Source organism: Brassica napus, chromosome C8 (assembly GCF_020379485.1).
Source record: "Brassica napus cultivar Da-Ae chromosome C8, Da-Ae, whole genome shotgun sequence".
NCBI classification, from domain to species: domain Eukaryota; kingdom Viridiplantae; phylum Streptophyta; class Magnoliopsida; order Brassicales; family Brassicaceae; genus Brassica; species Brassica napus.
The window spans coordinates 11165200-11181597 of NC_063451.1; the positions used below are offsets into that span (position 1 = coordinate 11165200).

The 16398-nt window shown below is 42.5% G+C and overlaps 1 non-coding gene across 1 annotated transcript; it reads right to left on the reverse strand.

Annotated features, from left to right (window-relative positions):
- Positions 1–12947: 12947 nt before the first annotated feature.
- On the reverse strand, positions 12948–13054 carry LOC125592256. Its single transcript, XR_007328094.1, has one exon. It is a non-coding gene; the product is annotated as a small nucleolar RNA R71 (small nucleolar RNA).
- Positions 13055–16398: the final 3344 nt, after the last annotated feature.

Consider the following 16398-nt stretch of genomic DNA (forward strand, 5'->3'; position numbering starts at 1 on the left):
TATATAAAGATTAATCTATAATTGTTTACCTTTTAGTATACAAACGCTTCTATATCTATTTCCTATGTTTAAAAATCGTGTTAATATTATAGTTTAACCGGAAACTAAAAAAAAAAATCTTCTCGCCTTATAAATGTTAAAATTAATTTAAACAAAAATATTTAATGTAAATAAAGTCAATAACTGAATCTATATTACTGCTTATCTCCATTAATTGATATCCAATTAATTTGTTTCAAATTTTGAAACTACTTATCTACTTATTTCAAATTAATAAAACAAAACCCAAAGATTTATTTTTGTCTGTTCAAAACTCAATGTTTAAAAAGATTTGGATGTAAACAAAGCCAAAACATTATTTATTTTTATTTTTTTTATTCAAGGCCAATATGATTAAATTAGTAAATATAATATGTATTTTAAATTGATTTTTGAGAAAACAAAGAATAATATAGAAAATTCTATTAGTTTTTGATAATTATTAATATTACACTGCTAACTTACTAAAAATAGCAACTGATAATAAGAATTTTTAAAAATAAACTAAAACATAGGGAATTATAAAATTTATCAATTTGTAATAAATAACGTCGTAAATTTTAAATCGTGGATCATAACCTCGCTTTAAAACATGAATAACATATTATAAAAAATTATTAATCTAGAATAAGATACTTAAAATATCTAAACTCTCAAGTATAATCATAAAAACGCAAAAGTTTAAGTATGAATATGATCTCGGACTTTTAAAAAATGTATACAATTATTATATAAAATTATAAATCGAACAAATTCTCCCGCTTTGAAAGCGTGGGTCAAAATCTAGTACTCACTTATTTTAAGTGATTTCTAACATCCTATTCCTTTATTTTTAACTAATTTAAACCACTTTGTTTATTGTTTTTCCCAAATAATTTGATTTCATTTATTACATAGTAAAAAATATAACTTACCTATTTTTAAGTGTTTTTATTATATTTTTTACATTCATTTTTCACTCTTCCTAATTATTTTATTAATTATATTTGCCATAATAATTCGAGAACATTTATTTTACGTAACCAAAATAATTTCACAAGTTCGAATGAAACAGATTCATTCATGACAAGAATTCAACCGATTAATAGTTTTTTATTTTATTATTTATAGAATTAGTTAGACATGGGCATCTAGGTATACGTTCGGGTACGGATCGGTTTTTAAGTATTGGATTTTGAGTTTAAAATTAAACTTTGTTCGGATATTATAAATTTTCGGAGGGGTTCGGACTTATGTGTTTCGAAAATGTCATTTAATACCCAAATGTCATTTAATAATTTATAAAAAGATAAAATTTAATACCCGCACAAGCGTGCAGGTCAAACTCTAGTGATTGATTAATGGCCATGTTTTAAAATTAGATATCTTCAATATCCAGCGATTTTAAAAAATAACTTCTTAACAAATTTCTGACATATTATGAATGCTAAGAAAATGGATTGGTTAAGGAATACTGGAAATATTATTAGAAGAAAAACAATATTCATATGCTAAAATCAAAGGAGTCAAGGGTCTTTTCGCGGGTTCAATGCCTCAGGAGTCACATTCCCGTTAACCTTTGTTGAGAAATTCTCATGAACGTGGTCGCTATCACGACCGTTTTGATCGCAATGTTCACTTGGGAAAGGAGCTGCGACCTCTCAAATATGGAAATGCTGAGAACGCTTACAACAATCGATCTGGATTCGAAGCTCCACGCCGTGGCCATGTCCCAGAGAGATACTCTCGTAGATCAGATGAGAATAGATGGGGTCGCTCTGGCTCTCGGCATAGCTACCGTTATGCTCTGTATGAGCATAAGAAATCTCAGACATGGCGTCAAAAGAACAAACAAGTGGAGCTTGATGGGGTTAAATCTTCGACCAAGAGTGGAGTTTCAGATCATAAATATGTCTCACGAAGCCTGGGATTACCATCTTCAACGTCGAACAATGATCAAATGGACCAGATACATGAGAAACGTTCAAGTGGTAGAAAGTTAGCAAGTACCATTATCACACCTTCTCGTGATGAGTATGCTAAAGACGACAACGTTACGTTCCGTAATAAGGTTTCAGCACGAGCCATCAATTTCTCTCCTACGGAGAATGTTGTGTCTAATGATCAGGAAGATGGTCAAATTATTGGAGCATTGCAAGATATGGACATTAGAGGTTCGGCTATCATTGTGGCTCCACAACAAGAAGCATGGATGGACTGTGATGTTCAAAGTGATGACTTACTTGGAGACGAGTTAAAGGCAACGGAGGAGATGTCCTCTTCACATCAGGTTGTTCAACGTTCTAGTGATGCTGTTAAAAGAATCAAAGTTAAAGGATCAACATCAAGCAAAGGTACCTCACGCTCTAAAGTTCCAATTGGGCTACCAAGTAAAAAGGCTAAGTTCTTCCGTCGGGGATCTCCAAGGAAACGACATGCCGTTACAGTTGGTTTACCTCCTTCTGGGGAAACCGATGAACATGGTCAAAAGCGTCTCAGTAGCTGGAAGAAATCTAGAGCTAGTTCGCGTCGTGGTAATGGTTCGGAGGGGTACAAAAACCCCACAAAATTATCCATGAGGGCGCTCAGTTGGAACTGTCAAAGGATTGGCAGCGACCTCACAGCTCGACGCCTTATGGAGATGTGTCAGAAGCATCGCCCAAGACTTGTGTTCCTTTCTGACACGAAGAACAGAAGGCTATTGTTGCAAAACATTCAGGCCGACTTAAGATTTGATCGTTTGTTTACTGTTGAGCCACTTGGACTCAGCGGAGGTTTCGCTTTATTTTCTATGGATGAATTTCAAACAAATGTTTTATTTCCAAATAATAGAATGATTGACGTTGAGGCAGTCATCGATGGAATAAAAGTTTTTATGATGTTTTTTATGGTGACCCTGTGTTAGAACAAAGAGATCAAATTTGGGAACGTCTTACACGTTTTCCAACAACAAGAACTGGACATTGGTTTATGATAAGAGATTTTAATGAAACTACTGGTCACAATTGTAGGTCCTAAAATCTACACTAAGAATTTCATAGTGATCGGAAGTTTAATCAAGGGAAGATAAATGATGTAGGCAACAATATCTTTAGAACACAACGATGTAATCAGTTTCCGGTAGGCAAAAATGTACTTTTATTGATGAATAAGATCAAATACAATGAATAAAGCAAGATCGAATGTTACAATGAGATCGTTAAGAGAAAAGATCTAAAGATGGATGAAAACAAGGTCGAAGTATGGGTGTAGCTCTCTCTAGGATTTTCAACGTGTCCCTTCCTTATGCGTCGACCTCTTCTTATAGCGGGCTGCTCTCATGATGCTCGCAACCATTCCGTGATCTCCGTAATCGTTCCGCGATCTCCGGATCTTCGAAGTCTCCGTTTGGAGCTCGAGTGCTCGTTGTGGGCTTTAACTCTTCGCAGCCCATTTAATTGATCGTGGCCCATTAACATATTGAACAAAATTGGGTCCAACATTTGTCCCCCAGCCTCTTTTTGGTTTGAACGAAACAAAAAGAGGTTGTTTGCTTTAATCCTGATTTTGTCGCTTGGTAATCGGTACGATTTTGGTTTGAATTTAACGATAAACTTTTGAGGTCGTTGTTCGGCGCGTTTTTATTCTTGCGCGTAACGGCTATATCAGCCGCCGCTAGGGCGAGTCCTAGGTCATCATTATCTTTCTCGAAAATGGCGATGGAGCCGTTGGGGTGACTATAAAAACGCAAGGGATTTCCTTTCTTGTTTCAATTTCGATTCCGCTTCTTCATCTCTTTTGCTATTGCTTTGAGATTTCTTGATCACTGAACCTAAGATGTCTTTGTCGTTCAGCTTTCCTCGCCCAACGACTACGACCGACGATCTCGAGGATCTCTACACAGGATCTCAACACAGTGTACAGAGTCGACCGCGCCGTCCTGCTTGACTTGGCTTCCGCGTCTGAGACTCTTGAAACTGTTCGAGGGGGATATTGCGGAGCCTATCTCTCTTTCTTCCAATCTTGTGGTCTTACATTCCCGATCCCGGAGCCTGTCCTCGAGATCTTGGCGGAGCTTGGTTTATCGTTCACTCAAATCCTCCCGAATTTTCTTAGGCATCTTATAGCGCTTTTAGTTAGAGCTAGAGAGGAAGGTCTTTCCTTCGGTCTTAGTGAGTTCCGTCACCTTGTTCTAGTGAAGCGGAACATGCAGAGTCCCAAAACTTTCCTCGTGTCTCCGCATCCGGGTCGCCATGTTATTGAGGACGTCCCCTACTGCGACAAGAAGTGGCGTGAGCAATTTCTTGTTTTTAAGGTGGATCGAGCATCCATGGGCGACTTTGATTTTTCTCGACTTCCCCGGAATTGGGCTGAGAATATAGGTTAGTTCCTTCTCGATCTTAATGTCGATCTTTTTCCTTTGGGGAATTTGCGATTCAATTCTTCGTTTTCCCTTAATTGTTTCAGTTCATTCCGGAAGTTCTTTGATGCCAGACGAGATTCGTAGTTTGATCGGGGTTCTCCGGAGAGACCGTTCGAACTGGTCATCATTTGACCAGTCCCGAATCCGAGCTGCTTTCGCCATGCCAGAGGGGACAAACAGGCCCCAACCGGTCATTGGCAGCTATGAAGATGAGGCGGAGCGTTCTCAGGAAGTCATTGCGACTTCTTCGATCCAAGCTCATTCTTTGGATTGATTGGCTATGCAGATTATGAGGAGGTCGTCGTTTCATACTTCCGAGTCAGCGTTGAGGGGAAGAGCCTCTGATAGACCTCCCTTGATTTTGATTCAGGATACTAATGATGAAGATGTTCCTGGGGAGCAAAGATCTTCTGTCTTGTTGAGCCCCGGCTCAAAAGACAAAGTCGTTGCCGCGACCCTTAAGCGACGTCGATCGTCAAAGGCGGCCTTGCCCGGTTCGTTTTGTTCTAGACGAGAATCGACCGTCAGAGGTCTTGCTTCTTGGGGTGATGATCCTTTGTTTGCGGCTCAGGACGACCTGATCTCTCTCGCCGGCCGCATGAGATCCGCGGGTTTCCGTCTCCCGTCCCTTACTTCTCTGACCAAGAAGGAGGCCTACGCCAGAGTGGCGGTCGCGAGCTCTAAGGTCCATTTCTTGCTTTCTTTCCTTCTAGAAGATGTTTTGAGGTTCTTATTTGTCAGCTTTGTCTTTTTTAGGTTATGGAAGCCTTCAACGAGTATGTTCTAGCGATGGAGGATCGCGTTGAGGTTTATCGCAATGACAAGGAGATTGAGAGCATCGGTTCTGAGATCAAGAGGCTTTAGGCGGACAAGGGATGCTAAAAAGATCGAGGCCTTGAACGATGACTGAAGGAGGACTTGCCAGGAGAACGCGACTCTCGCGGCCCAGGTCGTCACTCAGAGGGCCAAAATTGCAGCGCTCGAGGTCGATAGGGATCGAGATATCCGTCGTGCTTCTCGCGTTGCTCGTCGTGACGTCGCGGGACGATGTCGAGAGATCCTAGAGTTTTTGAAGGAGAAATGGGAGAATAAGAAGAAGGAGGCATCAGCTGAGATCCAGTCGCAAGAGGTGGTTGCCAACATCGACCTTCTAAACGAGCTCAAGGATGGGGGCTTAAATGAGGACGCTGAACTTGCTCGTTTGAAGGAGATGGAGAAGGACTGTGAAGGTCTTGTTGCTTTGGCTGCTGTATCGGATTGGTCAATCTCCGGGTTCGATCTTTCTCAGGTTTCCAAAGATTCAGTGGATCAAGCCGGAGGGTCGTTTGTTCCTGATGGAGCCGATTCTAGTTGAGCTTTCTGTTTTGATACTATTTTTTTTTTGTTTCAGACTCTTTTGTTTTCCGCGATCTTTGGTTGTGAAGTTTCGATTTGAATGAAGAAACACGGTTTTCGGAATATCTTTTGCTCCCTTAGTTTTCGAGATTCTTTTATCTAGATTGTTGAGATATGGGGATGCCTTAGTCTTTATAAAGCCTTACTTCGTTTAGGGTTTATCACAGTACTTCCGCTAAATTCTTGTTTCCTTCTACCGAAAAGATATGGCATCGAGAAGGACGAACCTTCGTGAATCCGAAAGGATACAAAATCGAGCTGGCGATGTTAGTGCGGAACGCATTCGATCCGGAGATGTGAGCGAACCGCTCACAGAAGTTCTTCGCGAGGAGACCCGGCTTCCGTGAGCTTCACCTCAAGAGGAAAAAGACCTCGAGGGTGAAAAGTCTGCTGCTCGTACAAAGTCGGGTAGCCCAACTGGTTCAGAGGGGCGCGAACGTCTTTCGAAGAAGGCAAAAACGAATGGTGCAGACCATCGTCTCGGTGTTTCGGGTGATACGGTTGTTGCTAAACTGTTTCATTGGCAGTTTTCTCACTCCAAGGATTGTCCTATTACGGAGGACCCGGACAGCGTCGCTCACTTGGTGAGGCACTTCAAGCCTGCTGGATGTCCATTTCTTTCGTTGAGAAATATGACGGAGTGCGAGGCTTATGTGAAGATGGCTGTCGCTCATGCTAAGGTCGTCTTTCTGATACTTGTAATTTTGAATCTTTAGCTTGTGCTGAATCGTTATGTTCCAGGCTATGGAGGCCAATAATGAGTTCGCGGCGACTTTGGAGAGGCGTCTGCAGGGTATTCCGTGCTCCGACGAGCTTTATGAGATAAAGAAGGTCGTTCGGGAGCTCAAACTTGGTTTGAAGATGGCTCAGGAGCGAGAGAGAGCTAACGCTGCTCAGCTGGCCGCCGCTGAGAAGCTGGGGAATCAGGCTGCTTCGCTCGAGGCTCGTTTACGAGTCGTGAGTAACGAGAGGAAGTCGACCCTCGAGCAAGTTTCTTTTTTGGAGGCGAAGGCCGAATCTTCCGCTAATAAGTTCTTTGACGACCTTCGTCCCGCAACTTACGATGCTAAAAAGGCTTTGGCAGATAGCTACTTGGACGTGCTGGTATCTTTGAAGGAGAAGTGGGAGAAGAAGAAAGCCACAACTGATTGCGAAGCTTATCTTAGGGAGGTCATGGCGAACATAGATCTCTTGAAGGAGATCATGGACAATAAACTTTTGGCCTCGGATAAGTTGTTGTGTCTTCGAACGAAGGAGGTCGGGCTCGGGTACGAGCTCGATGTGATGGCGGTTTCAGATTTCTCCTTTGAGAAGCTTGATCTGCCTCAGATTACGGAGGACTGTGGGAACCGAAATTCGCACTGTCGATTTCCGTTTAAATAAGGAAACTAGGAAAACCCTAATTTCCCAGAGGTCCCGAATATCTGCTAATACCACACGCCAAGCAATCAGAACACGAAACATGAACAGTAATGAAATAAGAAATCGAAAAAGAGAGCAAGATAGTTCTTATTCCGAATCTGTGTTTGAGCGTTTACAACAAGGTAAGTGCCTGGGCTACGAGAGCTGTCGGCGAGATTCCTAGTTCTAAAACCCTAAGACGGTAAAAACCTAATTGAGTCGTAGCTCGAATAACAGAAACGGAAAATTGCCTAAAATCGCTCTAAGTGCTAAGTTTGCTGTGAAAAGTCTTTTTCCATGCCTCTCGCCTAGGACTCCTTATATACAGGCTCCAAGGTCGGTTTACGCCTTTCCCCTTCTGCCCTTAAGCCGCCATAGCATAAAAATGGAGATATTCCATTTTTTCCGATCTTCGTAATTATCTTCAAAATTTTGTATTTATCCGCGGAACTTGACATTTATCTTTCTTTGCGAACCAAGCGTAAACCGTCATGCGGCTTACGGGATGTTGGTTAAGAAATCTTAAGTTGGGCTTCGAGTCATGTCTTAGGTCCCTTTGGGCCGTCTTCCGACTCGAAGCGTTTGTTACGGCTTCTTTCGATAAAGAACAAACTTTCCGCGGTTTTTACGGTAAAGTTTGATCGATAACTTAGAATGGCAGGGAATCGTGAAATGGGTTCACTACGGTCTTCGGGAGATAGCATCGAAGGGTACACGAGAACGCATGGACTAATGTCGTATCGACGTTTCGGAAGAGCTCGGTCGCTACGTAGCGACCGAGCGCTCGATCGCTACGTAACGACCAAACTTTGGTTCGAGCTCGGTCGCTACGTAGCGACCGAGCTTTGGCTTGAGCGCGGTCGCTACGTAGAAACCGAGCTCCTGCTCGAGCTCGGTCGGTACCTAGCGACCGAGCGGAACATGTGTTTGGTTGCTGCGTAGCGACCCTCTTCGAGCTCCTGTCCGATGACTCGCATTTCTTCCGCAAAGCTTTTCGTAAAGAAGAATCTATTTCGAAAAAGTATTTGTCGAAGAAGGTTTCTACGTTTTTCTTCTTCGGGGATTGGACGTTAACTTCGTCTCAACCGTTTTCGACCCCAACAAGGACCTACCAGAAGATTTCTTTGCTAAAGTTTCCTCTGTGATGAACGACACGGATGATGAAACGAAGTGCGCAGGTGGCCAGTTCGAGGATGGTGAATTCGATGTTGAGGAGTAGTTTTAGGGATTTGATTTTTATTTTCGCTTTCCCCTTGTTTTCTGTTGCTTTATTATTATTATATTTTTAATAAAGAAAGAATTGTGAGTCCTCGAGTTGTTTGTCGCATTTTTTTTATGTTTACGCGAGGCCAGTCTTTTGAGGTCGTGGGTCGATTTGTCGTAGGTACTCTTTTCGACGTACGTTTGATGTAACAAAACTTTTATCGACGTACGTTTGATGTAACAAAAGATTTTGTTAACTAGTTTCGCCGCGCTCGTTGGAGGGGCTGGCTGTAACCGAAGACTTGATTAGGGTCCTGGTTTACCGTCAGCCATTAAGAATATTGCGATTTTCGGATATAGGAGTTCTAACGAGCTCGAACTGCGAGGTGTAAGAATTTTATTAAAAAGTTGGTTTTCGGTTTGTTACAAAATTGAGATAAGGAAGGAAGCTTGTCTTTCGATTCGAAGTTGATGCTGTCGTGTTAGTGTGCTTCGGGTGTTGCGACGCGTATTCTCTAGGCTGTGTAGTTGGTGGGTGACTAAACTCGTGTCTTGAGTTGCCTACGTACCCTCGGCGAGGGATCAAGTCATAACGTAGTTCGATTATTTTCCCAGGGATAGGGTCTTTTGTTCGATGGTTCGTGTACGTGTGTACGTCTGTTGTTGGTCTTGGTCGCCTGATTAAGAGTGTTGCTTGATGTATTTGAAGCTTTGCAAGGTAGGATGTTCTGGAGCTCTTCTGACTTCCTCTAATGGTTTCGATTCCTTTTGGAGTCGGGAATTTCAGGCACTGGTGGTAGGTTGAGGGAACTGCCTTCATGCTGTCTAGCCAGGGCCTTCCAAGGATTGCGTTGAACGGGGCTGGACAGTCTATCACGATGAATTCCACGATTTTCCTGACTTCTCCGGCAGTTACAACGAGCTCGATTGACCCGAGGGAGTATGTGGTTTCCCCTGCGAATCCGATCAGAGGGGTTCGTTCTTTCTTGAGGAGTGCTTTGGTGAATCCCGTTCTTTTGATCGTGTAGAAGAGGACATCAGCCGACCTGCCGGTGTCGATCATTACTCGAGATAGTTCGCAGCCGCCGACGTCGAGTCGTATTACGAGGGCGTCGTCGTGTGGTTTGTCAAGATTTGCGGTCTCTCTTTCGTCTAAGGTGATTTCGTGGTCAGGACCCGATAGGGGTTCTCTGACTCCTACGCTGTTTTCGGCTCTTCGTTGGTATGCTTTGATGGAGTTAACCGAGTTGAAAAATTTAGAGCCTCCGTAGATAAAGTCGATTCATTGTTTGCCTTTGTCGTTTATCGAAAAATTCCATATTTTGGTGGGTGTTGGTCAGTATTGTCTCTTCCATTTTTCTTAGAAGGTGACGCCAGAAAATGGCTTGACCAAATACCAACAGGATCTTTGACCTGTTGGAAGGAGATAATGAATGCCTTTATCAATCAATTCTTTGATGAGGCGCACTACTGGGATGTAAGGAAGAAAATCTCCAGATTCCGTCAAGGTCCACGAGAATCGTTCAGAAACGCTTGGGAGAGATTCAAGATCTACCAACTTGAATACCCCCACCATGGCTATTCAGAGCCACAATTAATTAATACCTTCTATTATTCTTCATTACCAAATTACGCTTGACACAGCCAGTGAAGGGAACTTCAGTACCAGGAACCCTGAAGAAGCAAAGCGTTTGATCAAAAATATAGCTACGGATAGATCCTACGAAATGATGGACGTAGAGTTAGGAAGGAAAGCTGATCCAGTTGATGAGTCACCTTTACCCGACATTAAAGAACATCTAGATTCATCCCATTCTGCTTTTGAGGGACATAACCAATTTGGGATTTACCAAATTGATGATGATACCCTATCTGAGCTAGAACAGCAAATAGATTTCGTAGATAGCCAAACCTTGGAAAATAAGTATCCTAACCCCGATAGCTTTAGCCAAAAATATGATGCTACTGTTGGATCACGCCGAGGTAGAGCGAAATTTAGGCTAAACCAAGCTTTCACGGGAAATCATAAATTGGCCACTGACCTGAATGGAAAGATAGACTTAATCTTCAGTGAGCTGATGAGGAAGTTCGACACTTTGAGTGAACACATTAAGAGTCTGGACAGTCGGGTCGCGGAAAATGGAACCGCCATCAAAAGAGAGACATGACGTCTCCCTGGGCGGACTGACGCGAACCCAAAACGTCAAGTTAATGCCGTGTTATTGAGAAGCGGAAAACGCCTCATTCCGAGCACAATAGAAATCAACAACACAGAGAAACGTGATGTAGTTGAGGAAGCCGGTGAAAATAGGTCGCACCCTATAATCCTCGATGATCCCAACACTGAGTCAGAAATACCTCGAGAGAGAGAGAGAGCGACCCAACACTGAGAAAGAGGCCATCGACCTCGAGGAGGAAGAAGGAGAATTGGAAGAAGTGATATCTTGCATATTTACATGTTTTTAGCCTTCATACCTTGTACATTTTGATCATATAGATTAGGAATTAGGCATCTTTAGAGTCCATATTGCATGCATTGTCCTTATTATGTGTTGGAGAGTGCTATAGAGTGATTGAAGATGTTTGGGAGCATTGTGATTCAAAAAGAAGTAGAAAATGATCATCGGGCGAGTAGAGGAGCTGGAGCGACCTACTGGAGCGAGGTGAGCAACCTGCTCTAACCTGGAGCGACCTCTCGCAGCGACATCATCAACCCGCTCGGCATTTCGTCGCGATACGAGGATGATCTGGAGCGGGCGAGCGCAGTGGGGTCTGGATGTCGCGCCACGACTTGAATATTCAGACGACGATTCAGCGCGGAGAGACGCAGCGGAGCACAGGAGTCGCGCGCTAAAATCCAAAAATTCAATCAAAGCTGGAGCGGGGTATGGCAGCGACGTCACGTACCCGCTCGGCATTTCCCACTTAGTCGAATTTCTATGTTTTAATGGGCTTTCTCAGATTTGTTGACTGAGCCCACTAGGGTTTTAGAAGCCATATAAATACTTTTAGATCCCAAAGTTGGGAGAATCTTCTTTTCTCTCTAAGAACACATAAACCTCTTTAAAGAGAATTTGGATCTTGAATCATTTTCCATCTATATTCTTTGTGTTTGTGGGATTATCTTGCTCTCTAATCATGTTTAACCTTGAATCATCCATGATTTTGGGGTTATTCATGTCTATTAGCGAGAAGACAAATTTTGGATTCATGGGCTAGGGTGATTAAGGGTGATTAGAGAAGATCTAGGGTGTTTAGTGTTAGATCTACTTGTTTCCATGCTTGTTGAGGGTTCTCAATGCTATTTTAGTCTTGATCATACTAAAATAGATCTCTAAGCATTTCCTGCCCACAAGGTGTATGATGAAATGCATTAACCAACGCTTCAATGCTTTTAGCTTGCTTTACCTAAGAGATTAGTTGCTAAAGGAGTTAAGATTGCTATTAGACTTGTTCTCCATGTTTGCTTTAGTAACATTCAACCTAAGAGATTAGATGCTTGAGTTGCTTTACCAGAAGAACATTCATCAAGAGATAAAGCTTGTTTAGCTTAGTGTCTAGGCATAAGGAAAGTGTTTGATTGATAGTTTGCAACCCTTAGATTGGATCTACATCACCCAAGATCAAATGCCAAGCCCCATGAGTCCTCTTGCTTCATATTGAGAAAGAAAGATCATTACTTTATTGCATTAGCTTATTAGTTCTTAGTTCATACCATCTTTAAAACTGGATTGCACTTAGCTTAAGTATGAACTTGCATTCCCTTTGCTTTAGAATCACCTAGGATTGGTTCGACAATCTTTTATACTACAACATTTGATTAGGAGCCTTGAAAACTCCTAACATCAAATTGGCGCCGTTGCCAAGTTCTAGGTTGATTGTGACATTGGGATTTAGTCACTCTTTTGAGACTAAGTCATTTTTCTTTTATTTTGTTACTGATTCTCCCTCTTCCTCTCCCTTTGCATTTCAGGTGTATGAACTTGAGGAGCAAAGGTTCATCAAGCCTAGTTCCAAGAGTTGAAGACATAGTTGCACCTGAGAGGGAGATAGCATGAAAGATAAGAGAAGAAGAGCAACAGGCTCACTTTCAGAGATTGGGGTTTGAAATTGAGCACAATCAGAATCAGCCTCATGATGGAGTGGCCCAAGGAGCTGCAAACCTTAGGCCACAACATCCGCAGCGCCAAGCTAGAAATATTGGAGCCTATGATAAACCTCACATTCATGGTCATAGGTTGGAAATCAGAGCACCAGCTGTGGAGAACAACAACTTTGAAATCAAGTCAGGGCTGCTCAACACCATAGAGAACAACAAGTATCATGGCCTTGCTGCTGCAGATCCATTTGATCACTTGGAAAAGTTTGATAATTATTGTGGCTTGTCCAAGACCAATGGTGTTTCTGAAGATGCCTTCAAGCTCAAGCTGTTCCCCTTTTCTTTGGGAGACAAAGTGACTCTATCACAACTTGGAATGAGTGCAAGAGGGCATTCCTAGAGAAGTTCTTCTCTATCTCAAGGACATCCAAGATCAGGAATGAGATTTCTAACTTTCAGCAGAAGAACCTAGAGGGCTTTAGTGAAGCTTGGGAGAGGTTCAAGGGCTATTGATCTCAATGTCCACATCATGGCTTCACCAAGGAGAGTTTGCTCAGTACCTTCTACAGAGGTACTCTTCCAAAGTTCAGGAGCAGATTAGACACAACCAGCAATGGTTTCTTCTTGGGTAGAACTGAAGAGGATGCAGAAGAGCTGGTGGAGAACATGGCTAAGAGTGACTCAGTCTACAGTGAGGAGTATGATAGAAGCAACAGAGGTGATGATCAGCACACCAGGAAAGAGCTGAAGTCTCTCCAAGCCAAGTTGGATCTACTTCTTGCAGAAAAGGCTAAGCAGGAGAAGATGAACTTTGTTGGTGACCAGAAACAAGAGGCACCTCCAGTGATCAATGAGGTTGATGGTTTAGAAGGCCAAGAGGAGTTGTGCTTCATCAATGCTAATGGTACATGGTACAAGAAAGAGCCCAACTTTCAGTGCCAAAACAACTACCAGCAAAGGCAACTATACAACAACCAACAAGGAGGTTACCAAGCCAAGCAGAATTATCCTCAAGGTTTCACCAACCAAGGCAACCAGTCTCCTCAGACTCAAGGAAGCTCTTCCCAAGCTCAAGCTCTAGATTCAAGTGTGGACTCCATGTTCAAGAAACTCTTGGAATTTCAGGCCAGAAATGAGAAGACAATGGTTTTTGAGTTCAAGAACATCCACACAAAGATTGATGAGAACTACTCTGACCTCAACAACAGGTTCTTACAACTTGCCTCTCACTTCAAGGCTTTGGAGAGTCAAGTTGCTTCTATGCCTTCATCCTCCAAGCAGCCAATGGGGTCTCTACCAGGGAAACCAGAAAAGAACCCCAAGGAGTCTTGCAATGTTGTCTTCTCCACTACTTCTTCAGAGATTGAGCTGAGGGATCAAGAGAAAGAGGAAGATGAGATTGAAAGGCTGGTATTTGGAAATGATTTTGGGGAAGTTGAGAGATTTGTTGTGGCCACAGCTGAAGCACAGATTGTGAAGGACGCTGCCAGGAAGGTTGAAGCAACGAATCTGCAAAGAGCTGAGCACAAGGCTGAGAAACAAGTTGAGAAGAGAGCTGACAACAAGCTGAAAGAGGTTAAGCTAGAGGAAGCCACTGAGGTTGAGCTATCACCCTATGATAAGCTCCCTTTCCCCCAAAGAGTTCTCACCAAAGCTCAGAAGAAGGTGCTCTCCAAGTTCAGGAAAGATTTTAGTGATGTTGGGGTCAGGCTTCCAAAAATCTCGGGTATGCGTGAAGCTCATGTCCAGATGATACTCATCAACGACATTCTAGACCACCAAGCTGAAGTGGCCGAGCTTTTGGACATCTCCATTCTGAAGTTTGATCCACCAATCCCTCCAAAGTCCCTCCCTAAGCTTGAGTCTCAAGGGATATTCACCTTGCCTTGCCATCTTGGTAAGCTCACTTTTGATGATGCTCTTGTTGATTTTGGTGCAAGTGTGAATGTGATCTCAATGGAGATGATGAAGAGTCTAGGGATTGAGAGCATGGAGCCAAACACATCTTCCCTACAGTTTGGAGATCCCTCTTCTACAACTCCTATTGGTCTCATCAAGGACTTCCCTTTGAAGATTGGAGCATGCACCATTCCTATAGACCTCATTGTTCTGAAGATGGCAACTGAGAAGAGAGTCCCATTATTCCTTGGCACTCCATTTCTCACAACAGTGGAAGCTTGCATAGACTTTGCCAACAAGAAGGTCACACTCCTAAATGTGAACAAAGCTGTCTCCTATCCACTACAATCCCCAAAGATGAATGCTGAGTATTGTGGAACAATCACTTGTGGAGCATCCTCCATTGAGAAGACCAAGGCTGAAGGGGTTGGTATTGAGAAAGAAGTTCTTGCTGGAGAGTTCTCTAAAGAGCTGTGTGATGAGCACTTGGAAAGTGCTAAAAAGGAGGAGGTGAGTAGAGCCAAAAAGGCTGCTCGTGACAAGAAGAAGATTGTGAAAGAACCTCATCCTCCACCTCTTGAGAAGACTCCTCACACTCTCACTCTCCACCCAATGAAGCTTAAGGATGGGGCCATTGAGTACAAAATCAAGTGCAAGGGAAGGTCTAAGCCATTCTCAAGTGCAAGGGCCATCATCACTCCTCACCTCCAAAATGATCCAATCAAGCTTCAAGAGCTTCTCTCCCACGTCCTCACCATCACTCTTGAAAGTGGGAAGGACCCTCCTTCTCACTAGCCAAATGAAGGAAAGTCAAGCTAGAGACTTAAAACAAGCTCACTTGGGAGGAAGTCCCATCGCTATCCCTGTACATATCAGTAGGATCTTCGTTTTTAAGACCCTTGGGCTGAGAAAGAAAGCGGCCAGACATTGCTCCCTAGACACCACTGCCTTTTCCAACACTCCATCAGAGGTACTCCTTCACCTTAATCTTGTACATACCAGTTTATCTTTGCATATTGCTTTCCTTTGGGTATCTCTCCCTTACTCACACAGAGACTGTGTGATTAAGTGTGGGGGGAGGTACCAAGTATTAGATCATGTTTTCTTTGATGATTTTGAGTCTCATGCATTGCATTGTACATGCATATATGCATAGAAAAACCAAAATTTTTTTTGAAATTTTTGAATCATGTAGTTGCATCACTTGCATTCTTAAGATTGAGTCTAGAGCATATAAGATGCATTCACTTGCATATGGAGCAGCTGATTGATATTGCCTTGTATAGAACACTTGTTTGCACTGAATTTGACACCCTAGTTAAACATATCAAGTAGCTTAAGCATCTTTTGAAAGGCTTGCATGCTTTGAGCCTTGAAAAGTCTTTTGAAACTTGTTTGCTTGCTTAATATTGGCATTGTTCTTGAAACCAGCTCCAACCTGAACTTAGACTTGACTGAACTTAATCTCTCTTGCATATGGGCATTTGCATACTTGATCATGGGTCTCATACACATTTGGGCTATCTTTCCCCATTGTACCACTCTTTGTTAACCCAAATGACACTTCCTTACCCTTGAACCCTAGCCATTCTTTGAAGCCTACATTAAATGCATGAGTGAGGCCTCTTTTGATAGTTTGTCATGTGCAAAATCTTGAGAGTATTGGGAGCGACATGGATTTGTTCTCATCTCTTGCTATCATAGGGTCATCATTTGAGCTAGCTTCTAGGATGGTGAGTGGGGTCTTTGTTCCTTAAAGGTTCATATCTTGGGTTTGGGAAGTGATAAAGTTGAGATTGATGAACAAAAGATTGTCATGAGAAAGAAAAACCCTAGGGACCTAGAATAGAAAGATAAGAAAGCTCTTGATTGTATTGTTTGAGACATTCCCCCTCTATAAAAAAAAGAAGAAGAAAAAGAAAAGAAAAAAAAGAAAAGAAAAGAAAAAGAAAAGAAAAGAAAAAGAAAGATTCAATAAGAT